The sequence below is a fragment of the Suncus etruscus genome, chromosome 6, assembly GCF_024139225.1.
Source record: "Suncus etruscus isolate mSunEtr1 chromosome 6, mSunEtr1.pri.cur, whole genome shotgun sequence".
In the NCBI taxonomy this organism is placed as follows: Eukaryota; Metazoa; Chordata; class Mammalia; order Eulipotyphla; family Soricidae; genus Suncus; species Suncus etruscus.
This window is the reverse complement of record NC_064853.1, coordinates 112521298-112542252: the sequence shown is the minus strand read 5'-3', so window position 1 is coordinate 112542252 and position 20955 is coordinate 112521298. Positions and strand designations below refer to the sequence as shown.

Below are 20955 nucleotides of genomic sequence, written 5' to 3'. Positions count from 1 at the left end.
TTTTCTAGTAGTGGTCCTCAAACTATGACCTGCAGGCCACATATTGCATGTGTTCCCATTTTGTTTTTTCACTTCAAAATAAGATATATGCAGTGTGCATAGGAATTTTTTTTATAGTTTTTGTTGAGGGACAGTGAACTGGCCCCTGTTTAAAAAGTTTGAGGACTGTTCTAGAGTTTCATTCATTTTGCATTTATCTCTTATTTTTTCAAGATTAATTTGGTATTGTGGCATTTGGGTGATGTTAATATAGAAGTGAATGCCTCTCTTGAGTTCACATCATTAATGCTATAAATATTACATTAGGTAATCATTTGTCTGGTATGATTAGCAAATGACACCTTTGGAAGTTTGTTGTAACAATTACTGACTAATATTTGAATAATTAAATTAATTATACTAGATGCTAAGGATATAGCTCAGCAGCCAAATACTTGCCTTGCTTACATGAGATCACAGATTTGATCCCAGGCACTGCAAACAAATACAGTCTTTGTGCAGGGGACGTGGGGATGATGAGGGATATTTTAAAGAGTTGAATATATTTGAATATGTGGCACGAAAGAGCTCATGATTCTTTGCACTGTATGGTCTCCTGGGTACCAACTAGGTATCTCTTAGAATTTCTGGGCCCAAGCAAAACTGGAGTCTGTATCATTGGGAAAGGCCCCTAAGCCCCTTGATCACTACTGGGGAAAATCAAAAAAATAAATAATTAGAATCAGATCAATTATTTTAAAGAGAGAGCTCCCAAGCAAGAGATGGTATCTCTTTTGTTTGTTTGTTTGCTTTTCAAACAAAACCCCGTGATGCTCAGGGATTGATTACTCCTAGCTATGCGCTCAGAAATCGCTCCTGACTTGGGAGACCATCTGGGACGCCAGGGGATCGAACCGTGGTCCTAAGGGCTGGTAGCTCTTAAATGTCAAATAGAAAATGTGCTTAGGGCCAGCAATGCAGCACAAGAGTTAAAGTTCTTGTCTTGCAAATGTCCAGTACCATTTTGATTCCAGCACCATAGATGGATGGTTCCCCCAGAATCTCCAGGAGTGATCCCTAAGCCCAGAGCCAGTAATGAGTCTTGAGCATATTTGGATGTGGGCCAACACAAGTGTGGTTAGGACCTGGGACTCACTACAGTTCTAACTACATAGCCTACTTGAGAAAATTGAGTTCTAGTTTACATATGTTATGTATTGTTATAGATTAAACCCAGGGCTTCCCACATGCAATGCAAGTGTTCTACCTCTAAGCTACATTACAGGCCAAGTTCTGTATATTTTTATCTGGGAAAGAAGTTTTATATATTTTTTCATCCAGTGAGACAGAGGTTAGAATCTGCTTAAGAAATTTTGATAAACCTACTCTGCAATATTCAGGAGTATACTGAGGAAATGGATAGAATTTCTTTCCTTATTAATAAGGCTTAATCACCATCAGCCATTCTCAGACAGAGCCAAACTATCATTTCTTCTATCACAGAGGAGGATGTCATGGAGACAGAACTCTATCATTTGACTAGAGAGCAGAGTTTTCAACATCCATTGTAGTAAACCATAAGTTATGAGAGGTTTGGAAATGTTGAGTTTCATCACCTCCTTTCCCACAATATTTTCATGCCTTGATGCATTATATATCCACTAATTATTTCTGCCCTGGATTATTCATAGAGGATATAGTGATATTAGGAAGAAGTAGTATTAGTAATTGGAATTAGCAAACAAACCAATTCAAGCCACAAAAGACTTGAGGGGAGAATCCTAGGCTATGCCTATGATCATAAATGTATCTTTCTGGTAAAATGATGAGATTACCATTCTTTTAGAAATTGCTTTTATTTGATTTTTTGTATTCTCATATCTGGAATAAAATCATTGTCCCTCTACACCAATTGCCTATCACAGTATTTTGCAACCTTTTGGTCTTGAGATAGGGCAAAGAAATACTTTGCTGTACTGCTGGATGGATTGCATTAGATTGGGGGATTCCATTTATCTTGAAAAACTATTTTCTTATCTCCAACAAATGTTTTACTCATTCACATACTAGGAAGTAAGGTTTGAAGGGATGTGGGAGGTTTTCTGTATAATACAAAAACTATTACCTAGCTCCGAGTGACTCTTGAAATCTGAAAATATGACTATTGTTACATGTTCAGAAAATAGCATTTGAGGGTGTATTTGTAAAATATATTTTTAATTATTTTTATTTTAAAATGTGAGAACTAGAAGACATAAAATTGTGTGTGTGATTCACATTATTTTTATATGAAATTGTGTAGAGACCAAGGGAAATCTGGAAGATAGTAAATTGCCCTTGTGTTCTCCCTGAGTTCTAATAATGCTGGCATCAGAAGGAAAAGCTTCAGCACTCATAATTTTTATTTAAAAAGTCTGATTCAGAATTGGCTCATTTTATATTATTGCTTGGACTAGAGAAAAATCTGACATTTGGTATTTTCATAATTGAGAACATAACTTGCTGACTTAAAACAATCACAACATTTTGTGCTTGGCCTTAGGTAGGATATTCTGAGTTCTAGATAGGTGGGACTGAATCTTTTTCTCTTTCAATCTTTCTTTCCTTTGACCACACACCAGCACATAAAATGTGGTTTATTGCAGTTGTTTAAAACAAAATTATTTTAAAGATCAAAAATGTTGGTGAACCTACTCTATATTTATGCTTCAAAGGGAGAAGTACCAACTTTATAAGCAAAACATTTTAAAAGACAGACACCAAAGTAAAGTATACCAATCTAAGTGTTTTCTTCTTGATTTAATTACCATTTTTTATCAGGTTTCCCTGCCAGCTCTGCTTAGGATAAAGAAAGTTTTCAAATTGCTTCACCTCACCAGCCCTCAGGCTAAGGAGAGAGAAATAGGATGCCGCTTACATATATGTTAACTTTTATCTTGTTCAGATTTTATATCCTAGGGCCTATGAACTAGATGTTCTCATGGTTTTACTCAAAGTTTATATATATGGAAATAAACTTAGATTTTATTAACTTTTTCATTTCATTATTAAAAATATTTTAAATTATGCATTACCTGTGGTCAGGGGATGAGAGTCATTCCTGCTGTTGCTAAGTGGAACATTAGGTTTTAGGGGTCAAACTCATGGTCTTATGAAAACTAGACATGTCCTTGTCTACTTGATCTATATTTTGGCCCCCGATTATTTCTATAATTTTTAGTATGTTATAATGAACAAGAGTGGCTATGACTTATTAGCTTATAGATAATTATTTTTCATTATATCTCCTTTATTTTTATTTCATTAGTACAATTTCTGGGATTGGGTGTAAGAGGAAGTTTTGAGTGATGTTATTTGATCACAGTCTCACAGTGAAAAATGCCTCCTCACATTAAGGAAAATGCAGAAGCTAGACCAGTTCCTGTCAAATGTTGCTTTTGTCAGAAGTGGCTCTTATATAATCTATAATGAATCTGTTGATTATTTCTCATAGAAAGACCTCTTGAAAAGAAATTTATGGTTATATAACTTCCACGCTCACTCCCTCCCTCCTTCATTCTCTTTCTCCGTCTCTCCCTCCCTCCCTATTTCCCTCCCTCCCTCCCTTTTTCCCTCCCTCCCTCCCTTCCTTCCTTCCTTCCTTCCTTCCTTCCTTCCTTCCTTCCTTCCTTCCTTCCTTCCTTCCTTCCTTCCTTCCTTCCTTCCTTCCTTCCTTCCTTCCTTCCTTCCTTCCTTCTTTCCTTCCTTCCTTCCTTCCTTCCTTCCTTCCTTCCCTCCCTCTCCCTCCCTCTTTTCTTCCATCCTTCTTTCCTCCCTTCTTCTCTTCCTCCATTCATTTCCCACCCTCCCTCCCTCTCTCCCTTTCTTTTTTAAGGGGGGTCACACTCTGCAGCTCTCAGTGGTTACACCTGGCTCTACGCTCAAAATCGCTCCTGGCAGGCTTGGGAACCATATAGGATGCCGGGATTTGAACCACGGTCCTTACGCATGCAAGGCAAACGCCATACCTCCATGCTATTTCTCCGGTCCCCCTCTCTCCCTTTCATCCTTTCTTCTTCCCTCCCTCCATTCCTTTCCCTTTCTCTCCTTTCCTTCCTTTCTTTCCTTCCTTCCTTTCCCTCCCTTCTTTCCTTTCTTCCCCTTCCTTCTTTCCTTTTCCTCCCTCCCTCCCTTCCTTCCACCTTTGTTTCCTCCCTTTCTTCCTCCCTTCCTTTCTTTTCCTCCCTCCCTCCCTCTCTCCCTTTTATTCTTCCTTCCTCCCTCCCTACATTCCTTTTCCTCTCTTCTTCCCTCTCTCGCTCCCTCCCTTCCTTCCTTTCTTCCTTCCTTCTTTCCTATTTCCTTCCTTCCTCTCTTCCTGCATTTGTTCCCTCCATTTCTTCCTCCCTCCCTCCCTTTTCTTCCTACATTTGTTTTACTTTCTCCTTTCCTTCCTTCCTGCATTCATTTCCCTCTCTCCTTCCTTTCCCTCCTCCCTCCCTCCCACCCTCCCTTTTCTTTCCTTCCATTCCTCCTTCCCTTCTCCCTTCCACTCTTCCTTCCCCCCTCCCTTCCTCCCTTTCTCCCCCTCCCTTCCTTCCTCCCTCCCTCCTTCCCTCCTTCCCTCCTTCCCTCCTTCCCTCCCTCCCTCCTTCCTTCCTTCCTTCCTTCCTTCCTTCCTTCCTTCCTTCCTTCCTTCCTTCCTTCCTTCCTTCCTTCCTTCCTTCCTTCCTTCTCCACATCTGGTAGTGGGATTAAGGATAATATGGATGCTGGTCATTGAATCTGGGCTTGCCAAAAGAAAATTAAGCACCCTATCTGCTTTACAATTGCTTCAGGTTCCATGAGCCTTATTTCTAAGAAATACTTGAAAGTCTGAATATTTTATACAAATGAATTGAACAGCGTGTCTTCTCTTTGGAGTGATTATGTAATAACTGAGGGCTAAACTTTTGCTCTGGGAGTCAAATTTGAACTGTTATTAGGTTGGAACTAATGCTTAGCAGTATAGCTCTTGCCTTGTATGTGTGGTGCATGCATGATGCATGTGTGATGCCCAATTTTCTAATCTATAACTACAAATAAATAAGCAAAATTCCCCAATCCCCAATGTTTTTATTCTAGATTCACTATTTTAGCTTGTTGGGTTCAAGGTATGTAACCTATTATCATCAATAAGCATACTTAATTTAAGTGATGAAATTAAAAACACATATATTGCACAGAGTTGTCACATGTTAGTATATGTAGAGAACAATGTTAGGGAATATTTTTTATTTTTCTCAGCACTAACAGGACTGTTTTTCTTTCACATGTCTTGGGATTTTGCTGGTGATTAACCATCAGTCGTCTTTCATCTTCAGTGTGGTAGTGGGGGAGGAGGACATTCAGTTGATTGTGTGGTAAAATCCACTTTAATTCTGGCTGTGAGAAAAAGTGCAGGGAAAATGTGGTAAGCAATTGCTTCTAAAAAGCTCGGACTAAAAGCACTTGATGGATCTGTGCTGGTTTCCCGGTAGACTCATCTCTGTACTGCCCACATCGCACAATTAATAGTTATTACTCAAGAAGGAACAAATAAAAAAAAAGAGAGAGTCGGCATTACAATATCCTTTCATCTTCCTGAAGATGGTTGCTTTTGTCAGGTCTGTGGAGCCATACCTGTGAATCATCTTGGGAAAGCACTTGTGTGGGTAACTAGAGGAAGATCTTGCGGTTCTTTTCTTACCCACTTCCTGGGTTGGGGAAATGTCTAAGCTCATCTTTCTTATCGACTGGAGGTCTTGTCAATATCCACTACCATTTACCATGAATCTTCACGGATGAAGTCCACTTTTTATACATTCTTTCTCTGAACACTTTACTGTGTCCAGAGCTAGTTACTCTCTAAGTAGCTGGGGGAAATGCTGTCAAGCAAAACACAATAGCATTGAGAGGATCACTGTGGGAGCCCTGGGAAAATATCAGGTGAGGAATTAGTGTAAGTGTGAGCACAATAAAACTTAAGTGTGTTTCTTTCATGAGGGTAAGAATGAGTCACAGTTCTGATTCACAGTGGCCACCTGACCTTGGGTACCTCATTCCTCTTCTCTAAAGTCCAGAGATATAGTTTTGAGGCTTATTCTTGAAATCTCATCAGGTTAAAAGGAAACCCAAACCCAGCCTCTGAGGATGCATACTCCAAGTGGACATCTCATTCTTTTATTATTCTTTTATTACTCCAATGTCTTGAGTGAGTGGTATAATGTAGAAAGGGGCCATGGACTTTAGGGTTGATTTCTTTTAGAATTTAGCTGAAACAGGGATGATTCTATTGAATCTCTATCAAGTTACTATCAGTTTTTTTTTTTGTAATTAGAATAAGACTATTGTCAAACTGAAAATACCACATGAAGTAATATGCCAGGCATTAAATAAGTTCTAAATATACAATTTCCATTTCATTTGGTATTATTATTATTTGTAATCATGGCCATTTTTTCAACCGTATTTTATGAAGATGAACTTTTGCTTAGCTGTAAAAATCCTATGTCCTAGATTGATAGAATCTATATCTATTTATCTATCTATCTATCTATCTATCTATCTATCTATCTATCTATCTATCTATCTATCTATCATCTATCTATCATATATCATACATCTTCATTAAAAGAAAAGTTGTGATTATTTTTACCACTTTTTTTTGTTTTGGTATTTGGGACATACCTGGTGAAGCTCATGGGTTATTCCTGGCTATGCACTCAGAAATCACTTCTGGATTGGGGGACCATATGGGACGCCAGGGGGATCGAACCTCAGTTTGTTCTAAGTTAGCACGGGCAAGGCAGATACCTTACCGCTGTGCCACTGCTCTAGCCTCACCTTTTTTATTTTTGGTCATAGATCATTCATGTTCAAAATAAAGTAGTTTCTTTTCTTGTTTTTGTATTATATCTTGGATTTATTTTCTTTTTCCTATTCTGTTTATATTTACCCTTAGCCAAGTTATCAAATCTTACTTCTCTACAAGTTGATTTTATTTTCCAGGTTCTTATAGAGCCCTGATCTTCAAATTGTGGTTTATAATAAGTAGTATAGTCATTATGTCTCACATTTTGTTCCAAGAGCTATTCATACCCTACCAAGAACTGCTGATACAAGAGCAGCATTCTCCACTATACTATAGAGTTATTGTGTAGTTTATTTTGTTGTCACCCTTGCTCAAGCTATATGTGAGATTAGTATGTGTGAATGTGTATGCACTTGGCTTCTAGAAAATATACTGCTCCTGTTTGTCTCCTTATTTTCTTTACAAAAGTTAGTCAAAAAAAAAAAAGTTAGTCAAATGGATAATCCTAGGGTTGTATAGAACCATTGCCATAAATTGCCAATAGGGTCTTCAAAATGGTACTGGTATATTTATGCTTTCCTTTGTGGCATTTTTTCCATACTATACAGAGAGACAGGTTCCAAAACTGTTGTTCTCAACTCTCTGAGTTTTTAATTTTACATTGAATTTTAGTTATCTAGAAAGATTCAGTAGGTGTGTGTGCATATGCACACACATGCATTTATGTGTGTGTGGTATTGCATGACCCTGTAAGATGTAATATAATTTTTATTATTTATCTCCATTCCTAACCAAGTCATTAAAACCAAAGAAAGAAAAAAAATAATCTTTCCCTATACTTCTGTTTCCAACTTATTTCCTGTGAATCTACATATGACTGACTTGGAGTCATAATTCAAAACCCAATACACATGTGTTATATAAATAGATGTTCATCTCTAACTGAATTTGCACAGTTCTCTGTCCCAACCCCACTTACTTTCTTCCATTATCTTGTTTTCTGTTTCACATAGCACTTCTGGTTTTCTGAGATCCTGAATAAGATGTCATTGTTCTGAATAAGATGTCCAGTACAAAACTGTTTTGGAGACAGACAGCTATAATGATAGTGTCAATTTGCTGAGTGCTTACTATATACTAGGTACTGTAAATAGTAACCACTAATAGATCAGATCTTTTGAAATGCTCTGCATTCTTCAGTGGATATTTCATTGGTATCTTTGTCCTCTTGTTTGATAATATCATTTCTCTGAAGGTGGGGTCCTTGTCTGCTTGTTGTCTCTTAACTTCCAGCCTGTCAGTGATGGTGTGGAGAAGAGTTACTAAGGAAGTGACAGTTTAGGGCATTTGTGTGTGTATACATATGTATTTGAGCAACACTGACTCCAGTCAAGGTTCTTCTGGCTCTGTGCTCAGGGAATACTCCTGCGGGACTCAGGAATCCCATTTGTACTTGGTTTGTCTGCACACAGGCAAGGACTATATTCACTTTACTTTCTTTCTGCTCACTAGTTAGGAATGAATGGATCCCAGAAGCCTATGTGCGGAAAAGACAAGATTCTTTTTTTCACTCCCAAATCCAGATATATCGTAGGAGAAAATAATCATTATCTTTATCTTTAGTCTAAGAAAAAGAGATTTTGGGGACTCTAATTTTCGATTTTCTGTCATAGATTTGGGTGCATATGCAATTTCTTATGATCTGGGAGTGAGACTATTGAGTAGCACCTTAATAAGAACATTAAATATAGGCCTTTTCACTTTTATATCTTTTGTGTGCATGCTGTTGATGTGCGTATGTGAAACTTTTATTATTATGGACTGAGCGGAAGTAACCATGGTGAGTAGACCTATCACACAGCATTTTTTTGAGTTAGTTTAAAATGCTGACAATTAAATATACCGTACTCTTTTTAAGCAATCCATCAGTCTCCCTTGTTGTCATGGTGACTGGAGTATATTTAGAAATGTGACAAGTACACTGAGTTCAATTGCACTTTTGCCAAAACATAGTTTTGCAGCTAAAATTGAATTTCCTGATTGAAGATCCAAGTGCTGTTAAGGGGCATGATCATTTCTATACATTATTCTGAAGCATAACGTATACATTCTATTAAATCAGCAGTTAAAGCATTATCCAGCTTATAAGGTATTGGCACTTGAAGTAGTCATACTAAGAGTTGATGAAATTAAAGTGACATTGTATTTTACTTTTAAAAATAAAATTTGGTATTAGGGATGTGTTTTAGCAGTTGAGTACTTGCCTTTTATTTGTGAGGTTGATTCAATCAACAAGACAAAAAAAAAGGATAAGAAAAAGACATTTGATTTTATATTTTAATTAGTTTAATGACTTTTCATTATAAGAAAATTAAGGGCAAGTGGGCATCAATTTATTCCCGGTTTATATTTTTAATCAAAATGAAATTATATTTTTTTTACTTTCAATCTATTCTTAGCACTGGGACCATAATTATTTATTTTGGACTGATCTGGGATTGTCAGCCATTTTTTAAAAAATCAAATTCATTCCTTTTAGATTCAAAGGAAGTTTAATAAAAGCAATACAATGACTTTGACTTATATGCATGAACGAAGAAAAGTCAATGTATTGTCTTTTTGTTAACAGGAACTTTGGGGAGGGTAACAGAACATTTTTTTTTAATCCTTACTGCTTTTTTTCTTTCTCCTATCATCAGCGTTCAGAGTAATGCTGAGTATGAGCTGCTTGCTCATTTGACCACAGAAAATTTAGAAACTTACTCATTGGCCTGGTCATTGTTATAATTCTTCTTGCATACATGGCCAAAAGCAGATTCTTTGCTCTTGAGGTGAGAAGTATTTCTGGATATATTTGCTTCTCTCTTTTCCTGAAGTGGAATTTTTTTATAATTGTGGTTACATTTGAGTTCCTGATAATTCATGAGTAAACTTTTATTTTCTTCCATGTACATTGAAAATAGTTTGGGTAGAAAAATTATAATTATAATAATGAATATGATTTATCTTATCTTATATTTCTATAATATAATTAAATGTTATCAGTATTTCATCAAGAAATTTGAATATCAAAGATATCACTTGAATAAGTGCAGGATTTTTCAAATTCTAAATGTTAAAACTTAGATATTTTTTAACTAGCAACAAAAAGTTATTTGTTTTTCTTGAAATGATAGGATCATTTGGTTTGTTTTTCAGAAATGGTCTCAAATGTTTGGCAGAAAGAAAAATTTCTGACAAAGTCAAGTATGAATAAACAAAATTTCTCAGTTATTCTATTAAATAGAAATGGAGCTTTATGCCGGGGACTTAGTTCTGTCCTAAATGCTTAATTTAATCATCTAAATGCATTTCTTGGAGATAGCTAGTGTAGTTCAGGTTTATCAGAAATGTACATTCTATTTTATTGTTTAGGCTATTTAAAAGATGTGATTCAAGGATGAGATTTATTTTTTGATTTTATTTCTTGGGCCATACCCAGTGGTGTTCAGGGCTCATTCCTAGTTCTGTACTCAGGTATTGCCCTGGTTCTGTGTTTGGGAATCAATCATGGGGGCCTTAAGGAAGAATTACATATGGTGCCTGGGATTAAACCTGGTCTAGTTTGTATAAAGCAAATACCTTCCCTATTGTACTATTTCTTCAACCCCAAGAATTATGATTTAATGAAGTCATAATTTGCATTGCATTAAAGGTAGATTTAAGTGAAGCTAGTGCATCTGACCCTCCCATTTTGTGGTGAATACATGGTGATTAAAAGTACAATGACTACTAGTATACTTGATGCCATTGACTTGATTCTATTAAAAGGACAGCCATTGTTCTTTAATTCACTATTGCTTTTGTATTTTTGGTGCAAATGTTAACTTTAAGGAAAAGGCTCGTCACATCCTATTACCTCTGAAAAGGTACAAAGTGTCATCTATGTTTTGGGACATTGACAATCCCTGTTCTAACTCATTATAACGAGAGTCTTTTCATTATAAAGAATAGGAAAGCTGAAAGAGACCTGTTTTAGACAACTGTCTTAGTAGTTGTTCTGGCATCATAGCCTACTTATTAGTATATTCATATTTTTTATTGATTCCCTGATTCAGTTTTAGTAACCTCAAGTCGGACATTACTCCAATTCTTCTATGAATGTGATAATGCTCTGTGTGTGCGTGAATGGATATATAAACATATATATTTGCATATTAAAACCTTTAGTATATTTCATCTACTTTGTGTTTATCCCGGAACTATTGCTCTTCTGCATTTCAGTTGGAGCCACTGCTGTATCTTTGAACATAATGCTTTTTTTTTGATTAAGATTAAGTAGAGTTGAAGGAACTGTTGGCCTTTTGGTTTTTGGTTGTGTGTGTGTGTGTGTGTGTGTGTGTGTGTGTGTGTGTGTGTGTGTGTGTGTGCGTTTGGTTTTGTGGGGGGGGGTTAGAATTCCAGCTCTTTAAAGTTAAGTTGATGAGTTTGTATTGAAGCAGCACTTTCTTCTTTACCTAGATTGGTTAAAAACTGTCATTTGTTTAGCCATCACTATTCTCTCCACTAAACATTTTTTCCCTTTGTGGGATGGAGATTATTCAATAAAAATTTCTCTTAGTTTTGTGTATTCTTAAATTAAGATTTTAGATGATTCATTTTCCTTAAGAAAAACTTCTCATCCTTTGATACTATAGTGTAGAATGCTGAAAAGAGCAACTGGATACATATATTACCTTTTCTCTGTTACAGGGTGGTTTGGGAGTGTTCATTTGGAGATGACAGAACCTCTCATTGTATAAAACTAAGTAAATTTGGTATAGTGTGAAAATAGGTTTGGCAACTCTCAGTTTTATTATTTTTTTACTTAAATATTAAATGATATTTCACATGATCTCATTTTTCTCCAACTTCTTATCCCATTTTGATCGCTTGCCCATTTTGGTCGCTTGCCCACACCTGTGAATTCGCTGAATTAAACTTTGCTAACATTATTTTGATTTTTACTACTTGACTTTTCCTACTTTTCCATCTCTCTCTTAACTATCCAGAACTCTGATCTGGCTGGCCTTGGACCACACCTGTAAATAAGTTTTTTCAGGTTTTTGATGATTTTCATTGCTTTCCCATAACTGAAGTTTTCTGTCCTTATTTACCTGCAAACCATTTAGTTTTATTTCATTTTCTTATACTTATACATAACTTAGCCATCTGTATGTCTCACATATTACATAGTAGATGTTCATTTTAACTTTAAAGTGTGCTTCTGCTTCCTCATTAAGATTTCTGGAGGATGGCTACTGTCTTCTGTTTAGTATAATATAGGAGTACCATGAATTTGTTAAACGATTACTTTGATTGGGGGTTCCTTCTTCAAAGATAATTTTCCTCTGGATATATCTAAAGACAGACTGTGGTTTATCTCTTATGAGTGGACATTCAGGGGTCAGAGCAGTACAGAGCAATACAGGGGTAGAACAATACTACAGTGGATAGGGTATTGATCAAAGTTTGATCCCTGGCATACCATATGGTCACTCCAGCTCACCAGGAGTAATTCCTGAGTGCAGAGCCAGAAGAAATCTCTGAGCAGCACTGGTTGTGGCCAAAAACTAAACAAACGAAAAAAAGAGTGGATAATTAAGTCATTGAAACACAAAATTACAGTGACCCATCATTCAATGTAGACTTCCTGTCCTGCCAGGATGCCTCATATAGCTTCTCTAACAGTTGGCCCTTTAGCCTCTACTTGAGCACTTCCCATTCTTTGTGAGGCAGTTTGCTTAACATTGAACAGCTTCATGTTTAAAGCTCTTGCATAGCAACTGAAATTTATATGTTTCAAAACAGCAAAAAAATAACATTACATATTGTAAAAATATGACTTACATGTGACAACTTGGACTAAACTTTTATCTATAGCCATTGTCTGACTTCCTTCCTTCCTTCCTTCCTTCCTTCCTTCCTTCCTTCCTTCCTTCCTTCCTTCCTTCCTTCCTTCCTTCCTTCCTTCCTTCCTTCCTTCCTTCCTTCCTTCCTCCCTCCCCTCCCCTCACTTCCCCCTCTGTCCCCCTCCCTCCCTCCTCCTTTCCTCCCTCCCCCTCCATTCCCCCTCTCTCCCTCCCCCTCCCTTCCTCCCTCCCTCCTCCCTTCCTCCCTCTCCCTCCCTCCTTTCTTTCTTTCTTTCTTTCTTTCTTTCTTTCTTTCTTTCTTTCTTTCTTTCTTTTTCTTTCTTTCTTTCTTTCTTTCTTTTTCTCTTTCTTTCTTTCTTTCTTTCTTTCTTTCTTTCTTTCTTTCTTCTTTCTTTCTTTCTTTCTTTTTCTTCTTTCTTTCTTTCTTTCTTTCTTTCTTTCTTTCTTTCTTTCTTTCTTTCTTTCTTTCTTTCTTTTTCTTTCTTTCTTTTTCCTTTACTTTCTTTCTTTCTTTTCTTCTTTTTTTCTTCCTTCCTTTATTCAATATTATTTTCTAGATTCTCATATCATCTGGCTCTCAAGATCTTATTCATGTCCTCAATTTTTTTACATTTTCAAGTCCATTTTTATTGAAATGCCATAGTTTATAATATTGATATGATTATTTTATACTTACAGTGGTGTTATGCCATGCCCACTGTGTATCAAGATTCTTCTAAGATTGCTTGCAAATGTTTATACTATTTTTCTCTTTTGAATATTTTAGAAAATATGAGTGTATGGATTCAAAAGATGGGATAAGGACTTTAGTACATAACTTTCTATGTATGTTTATTCTATCTCTTGATATTTTTTTATTATTTTTTGTTTCTTTTCTTTTTTGGGTGGTCATACCTGGTGAAGTTTATGAATTACTCCTGGCTCCTCTAGGAGCTCAAGGATCATATGAGATGATGGGGATAAAACTCAGGCAGGCCACAAGCAAGTCAATTGCATACCTGCTACACTATCACTCCTGCCCCATGGTCACTTAATATTTATAAACCTTGCTTTACTCAAATAACTATAGTGGTGATTTTAATCATAGTTTTTAGAGGTGGTACACCTGGTAATGTCCAGTGCTTTTCCTAGGTTTTGCAATCAGTTATCACTCTACTGTGCTCAGGGAGCAGTGCTGATCAAGTAGAGCATGGTGAATGGAAGGCAAGTGCCTTACTGTACTATCTTTTGAATGACTGTGGTTTGTAATATTTAACTTTTTGCTACATGAATTTCCTCAGTATCTTACATTTATTATTATTTATTTCTCTAATGGATCAATGATGATCCAGTCATTTCAGCTTATTTAGCTCGTCACTGAATCACAGAAATATTTTCTGCCAGTAATATTTCAAATTCCCTTTTGAATTAATTGAAATTCAGCTAATATTTACTAACCATGTCTTATCAAATATTTATTGGCTAAATGTCATAAGATTCACATAGATTATTGTATTATTTTTTCATTCATTTTTGTGGTAAACATTTTGTGAGTAATTATTGAGAACCAGATTCTGGATTTAGATTTTATGTTCAACAAACTAAATTATACAGAATCTCTTCAAGGCAAACAATTAAGTAAATCTGGTAAAGCAAATTGATATTTTAAGACTAAACACTGCATACTCAGGGGTTACTCTTGGCTTTGCAGTTAGTAATTATACCTGCAGGCTTGAGGGACCTTAGAGATGTTGGGGGTCAATCCTGGCTTTGCCATGGTCAGGACAAGTGTTCTAAGCACTGTTCATTGTATTATAACTCTAGCCATAAAGTGGTATTTTTAGTGATATAGATATAAAATTTTGGATTCTGGAGTATTGGAAAGGTTACTTTACCTAGTTTTAGTGAATCAGAATAAGTTTCATATTTATTTATTTAGTATTTATTTTTTAAGTAGTCAATCTTTTCAAGTAGGGGTTCAGAACCCAATGGTAATAAGTATATATATTTGATCATGAAGTCCACCTCAACATTCCCTTCATTAGCCTCTATCTATTCCCATGGTAAAATGTGTTTGCCTGCAGCATTTTCTATTCTTCTATTATTTTGGCGACTTAGAACATACAGCATAAGTCAAAGATAGGAATGTGGACGTATAGGCTCACATTGGAGAGTTACGCACCATAAATGATATTTCTATATTCTATACTAGAATTTAAATATAAAACATACAGGTATTCTTAATAGTAGAATATATTACAAATTATTTTTTTCTTCAACATTCTACTTATTTCTTACAGAACAGCTTAGTGTTCATGAGTTTTGTAAGTGTCCTATGAACTGTTGTTGGAAGATATTAATAAAAAACTAACACTGAATGATTATTTATGGAAGATTTGTATATATTTTTCTCTTTTATTCTAAAATGATTGTTCTGTATTGTTTCATTTTATTTGGATGACAAACTGATTACATCTGCCCTGACAATAACTAGGAACTTTCCTGATTTGTGACTTTTGCTTTGTCACATTATATTGCTACTATTATAATAGTGCTAGCATTTTCACTCAGTGGATTGAGGCATAGATTAACCCCATTATTAATTAGTATGGAAGCTTAACATCACAGTCTAAGTTTTTTAAAATAGAAAGTATACCTTTTGAGTAACTAGATACTTAGTTCAGGTGAGTTCAAATTTAATGAATTATTTATTACTTGTTTTTCCAAACTCTATTACGTAGCTGTATATCTTTGTCTTTCCTATTTACCCCAACTGATTGCTGATAAGTACTCTATGTTCAATGAGTACTTGCTGGCATCTTTTTAAATACTCATTTTAAGAGACCAGTGACAGATTTGTAAACTAACTCACCCCCCTTTTATTTTTGCTTAGGATTCCTAAAACTTTTCTTTAATTTTTAGATGATCAGTTTCGTTGATAGAACCTTTATAAATATCACATTAAGAAGTTAAGCATTACCTTTAGGCCATATCAATTTACTTTTTAAAATCTGATTAATTTAAACACAATCAGCCAGGATGTCAGAAGATCTCAGTACTTCTGAAAGATGCTGACAGGTGAGGAAATTAAAATCAGGGAGGGAAGCAATTAAATGCTGGCAAGCATTACTTTAATGAGACAACCAAATCATTCATAAGCCTGGGAATATGTTGGATTCTTGATAAGTATGTTATGGAAGAGGGAGAAAGAGTGCATTTAAAAATGTTCTTCAAGTGGGATTTGAGGATAGAAATGTAGGATATTTAAAGTTTGTCATCTAATGCCTTTGGCTCAATCTATTAATTCTATGCTTTTATTGACACTTATTCAAAATCATGTTTACTATTTTAATATTGAATTTACAAGTCTTAATTTAAGTAAGTTTCTTACCACTACATCAAACTCAGATGCACAATATCTAGACATAGCAGTGTTTTTGGAATAACCACACTGGAGACCTGAGAAAAAAGAAAATAGAAAGATTATATTCCATGCTGTTGATCAAATAAAAAGTATGCACTTTACTTTGTGACAAAGTCATCTTCACCCTGACGAAGTATGGGTTGGGGGGACTGAGGTCAATAAAACAATGGCTTTTCTGTAAAGAACCCTGTGGAAAAGAGCAAGGGAAAAGTCTGAAAGGTTTGCAATCTGAGCTGTTCTTTTTATGTTTATGAGTAGCTGAAGAAGCAGAGATAACAGCGTCACTGCACCCTCCCAACTAGAAGGGTGCCTCTTTGGAGAAGAGATCCAAATCATCTTTTCTCCTTTTATCTTTACCTACACAAATAGGTAGCTGGTTGAGCCGACTTTATAAAATTCATGGATCACTTTGAAGTTGTGAATAAAACTTACCTTTTATCTTTGAACATGCATGTTAGGAACTAACCTTTTTGTTAACTGAAAATGTTAGCAATGAACTAGATATCTTTATTGCTAAAATATAATACTGTGCTTTTTTTTCTGTATATTTAACTTACCTATTTATATAAATTGAGATCAAACCAAGGAAAAATAGTTCAAACACTCAAGAAGCTTTTGTGGACTGGGATCCTAAAGATGGTTTTGAACAACATTTTAAAAAATTACTTTATTTAGGGGCCAGAGCAATAGCACAGCTGTAGGGTGTTTGCATTGCATGAGGCTGACCTAGGACTGACTGTGGTTCGATACCCAGCGTCCATATGGTCCTCCAAAGCCAGGGTAATTTCTTCATGCATAGCCAGGAGTAACCCATGAGCATCACATGGTGTGCCCTCCCCCAAATTACTTTATTTAAACACTGTGGTTACAAAGTTGTGCATAGCTGAATTTCAGCCATACAATGCTCACCATCACTCACTGGTACACATTTTCTGCCACCAATCCCCAGTTTTCCTCCCTGCTTCTGCAGCAGATATTTTACTTTTTAAATACTCTTTCAAACTTTGTGTTCACTTCACAGTGGCTATTGCCATGTACATTTTCATTCAAAAGACTTTGGAATTGTACTAAGGATGGAAACCAGTTCCTGCATCTGTATTTCAATGTGGGACTTTTTTCCCCAAGAAAATAGTTTGTATTATGAAAGACTACCGGAATGAAAGAGTACTCATTCTTTGACTTTGAGAACGATTTTATGCAATTTTCACAACATTTATTTTTTACTTTAACATTCAGTATCAATGATTGAAATCCATATTTTATTGCTATTATTAATTTTGATGCAAATGATTGATATTTTTTTCATGATAGAATGATAATCAGTGGGTCAAAGAGCAAATCAGAGAATAACCTGGCTTATAAAAAGGGGCCTCATGATGATCCAGAGCAATAGCACAGTGATAGGGCATTTGCCTTGCACACAACCGATCCTAGATGGATGGTGGTTCGAATCCCGGCAGCCCATATAGTCCACTGTTTCTTCCAGGAGCGGTTTCTGAGCGCATAGCCAGGAGTAACCCCTGAGTGTCAAGGGAGTGTGGCCCAGAAACAAACAAACAAACAAAAGGCTGATTAAAATGGGTCTCTTTTTTTTATTTCCTTTTCCATTCTACTTCCTTAAAGATCTTCAATCCAACATTGTCTTTAATTGCTTCCTTCTGTTTTCCAAAATATGTAGTCGAAATGATCAGTTATCATCTGCCAGTCTCATCTGGGTTTTGTGTCTTGCTTTACATAGAACTTATTAACTGGTTGAAGTTTTACAAGTAAGAGGGTAATTATAAACATGCAGTTTTCTTTGTCTTTGGATGATGTTGTTCTGGGAGTGAGAATATTATTCCTGGGAGAGATTGGGTGGCTTAGAAAGGATTCTGTCAGGTTCAGTGGTCATCAAATACAGAGACATCCAAGGATAATTGATGTTATTAAAGACATTGGAATTGAATTTTTTTTCTCAGTTGTTCTAGATGTCTTTCTGGGTCTAGCAATTTTGCATTGCTTTGGAAAATACTAAAACGTTACTGAGTACACAGAGCTATGATTCAAATTTTGAAGAAAGGAGGTGAGCTTATACCATAGAAGGCTTAAGGTTTTCTTCTCCTTAAGATCAGACTTTGGTGAAATCTTTATCAGAAAAATTTTCTTGATTTTATTATTATATGTAACTAAGCCCTTGAGCACAACTTTTGTTGTTTTGCAATGATGTATCACAGCCTGCAAAGAACACACATGTGAAGTTTTCCTTTTTCCTTTCACTTACCTGTGAAGCAAAATCAAATAGTAAATATGCTTTAATATTTGACATTCAAATGGCATATACTCATTTACCTTTCTCTTTGAAGAATGCACTCCCAAATGAGAGACTGTCTTAGTTATTAAAGTTATGAAAGTTTGGGTATTAAAACCCCAAATGAAGGGCCAATTTTTAAATGATAAAAAGATAAGTCTTTTTATTTGAAGCACATGAATTACAATATTCTTTATGATGGTTTTTTTATTATGCCTTTTCACACAACGCTTTATATCAGAGTGATTTATCATTTAACCCCTTTATCATTATGTCAGGATTTTCTCTCCTTGATAAACTCAGTTCTGTAAACCAGTTCATGTCCTGTTGTCTTTGACCATATTGCATGCAATTCATTAGCTATATTCTAGTTTCAATTTAATTGGGGTTTTATGGGAAAATGAGATATATTAATAAAGGTTTCTAGAGGCTTAGACTTCTCTATACTTATTTGGTGTGCTAAAAGAAACTCTCTTGTTCTTGAAGGTTCACTGGAAGTACTGTCCCTGAATCTGATGTGTGATTATAAACACAGATTTTAAAACAACACTTAATAAAATGTAGGGCTTTCACTGAAAGCAGTATTTCTTTATTTTTGAAGTCAAAGGATACTTTTATTTTAAGACTTTATGTTTGGAGAAAATATTTTTATTTTTTTATTAGTAGGTGAAGTATGTGAGGTTAACACAAATGAAAATTGAGGTATTTTACAACTAATGGCACAAATAAAACATCCATTTTTTAAAAATAATTTTTATTTTGACCAAAGGGGATTACAAATCTTTCACAGTAATATTTTAGGTACATAGTGACATTGAAGCAGGGGCATTCCCACTATCAATGTTGTCCTCCCTTCACCCCTATTCCCAGTATGCATCCCGTATCCCCCTCCTTTGCCCCCTCCCCCGGGCTGCTAGTAAAAACATATCTTAAATTTAGAAATATTGCATCCTACTATAGGGATCATAGCAGTTTTGAATGATATAAATATAAACTCAGACAAAATGCTCTTTCTTATATAACAGTATGTTTATGTCATATAGATAGATATGAAATAATGGGAAATCTAGAAAAGGTCCCTTTTTGGGTTGTTTGTTTTTGATCCATGCTCATTTGTGTTCAGGGCTACTCACAGTGGGCTTGGGAGACCCTATTGGATGACTGAGATGGAACATTGATCAGTCTTGTGCAAGGCAAATGCCCTCCCCAGTGTACTATTGCTCTGTCCTCTCTTCTCGAAAAGTAAACTAAGGTATAGTGAAGTAACTATATCCTTTATTACTGCTTAGACATTAAGTGAGTTGCCTGGGACCATTGGTAAAGAGACACATATGATTAGCTCTATTTATTTAGTTAGACAAATAATTGATTTTTTTCTTATTCTATTTGTCATCAAGCCTAGTAGATAAAGTGACTAATTTTTTTTTAATCATCTATATTTCCATGCTAATATCCCAGAAAAGGCTAAGATTTTAGATCACTAAAATTACAGAGCTACAATGTGTAAACTCATGTTCTATCATGCACTGCCTATTTTTGGGACTAGGGAAAAGCTCTGACCACTAAATTTCATTATTTATAATATAAAGAAAGAAATACCCATTTGGCCTGAAAAATTTAAAATTAATAATGAAACAGCTAATCCCTTATCAATCTTCCTATCTTAATGTGAACTTTGTTTTTACACTTATGTTTTTACATTTATGAGGAAGAATCATGTCTTCTTGTCTCTTCATAACTAATTTTCATTGGGTTGTTATCCAGTGAAAAGGCATTCTGGATATGGAATTGTTTTTGTGAAACAAGAAAATTATCTCAATATGCACACATACTTTTATGAACTTTAATAAATGCATGCAATTTAGCACTATGAGTAACCTCTACTATTTTATTTACAGATACTACAGTTGCAACTTGCTGAACGTCTTGTCCGTTGATTACTCCAGGAGCTTCTAACTGAGGTAAGAGGAGCTCTGAATCCTCATCTTATGGACTTCGACCAACAATGTTTAATAATGATTCTCTTTTTTTTATTTACTATTTGAGTGATATCACTATAAGCTTTTGATATTTAGTATTAGGGTAAAATTGGCTTCATAAAACTATTAGAATTCTAATTTCTTCAATATTTTTAATTGCTTTATTTAAGCACTGTGGTTACAAAATTTATTGTTCATTGTTGGGTTTAAGTCATACAGTGTGCACTATCCTTCAACAGTGTACCCTCCTTGTTACAGTCACCAGTGTATCCCATTTCCCTTCCTCCTGAACCTTCACCCCACCTTGCTCTAGGGCAGGATAATTGCTTCTCTCTTTCTTTCTCTCTTTCTCTCTCTCTCTTACTCTCACTCACTCAATCACCTACTCACTCTCTCTCTCTCTCTCCTTTTCGATACTGTGGTTTTTGCACTGTTTTTAATGAGGGGTGCCTCACCTGTTAGTTTTTCTACTTTCAGTATGAGGTTCTTGTCCAAGAGTGATCAGCTTCAACTAGCATTGTCTTAGGAGGCCCTTCTCTACTCTAGCTACACTCATAGCTCTTTGTGGGGAACTTCCTACCCTAGGACGGACCTTGGTCTCTGTG

The 20955-nt window shown here is 35.5% G+C and overlaps 1 protein-coding gene across 1 annotated transcript in view; it reads left to right on the top strand.

Annotated features, from left to right (window-relative positions):
* The first annotated feature begins 20265 nt into the window (after positions 1–20265).
* LPP (LIM domain containing preferred translocation partner in lipoma) overlaps positions 20266–20955 on the top strand; it is a 491757-nt gene continuing 491067 nt past the window's right edge. Inside the window, exon 1 of the mRNA XM_049775963.1 lies at positions 20266–20332. The gene's annotated coding sequence lies outside the window, so the exon portion shown is untranslated. The remainder of the gene's footprint in view (positions 20333–20955) is intronic.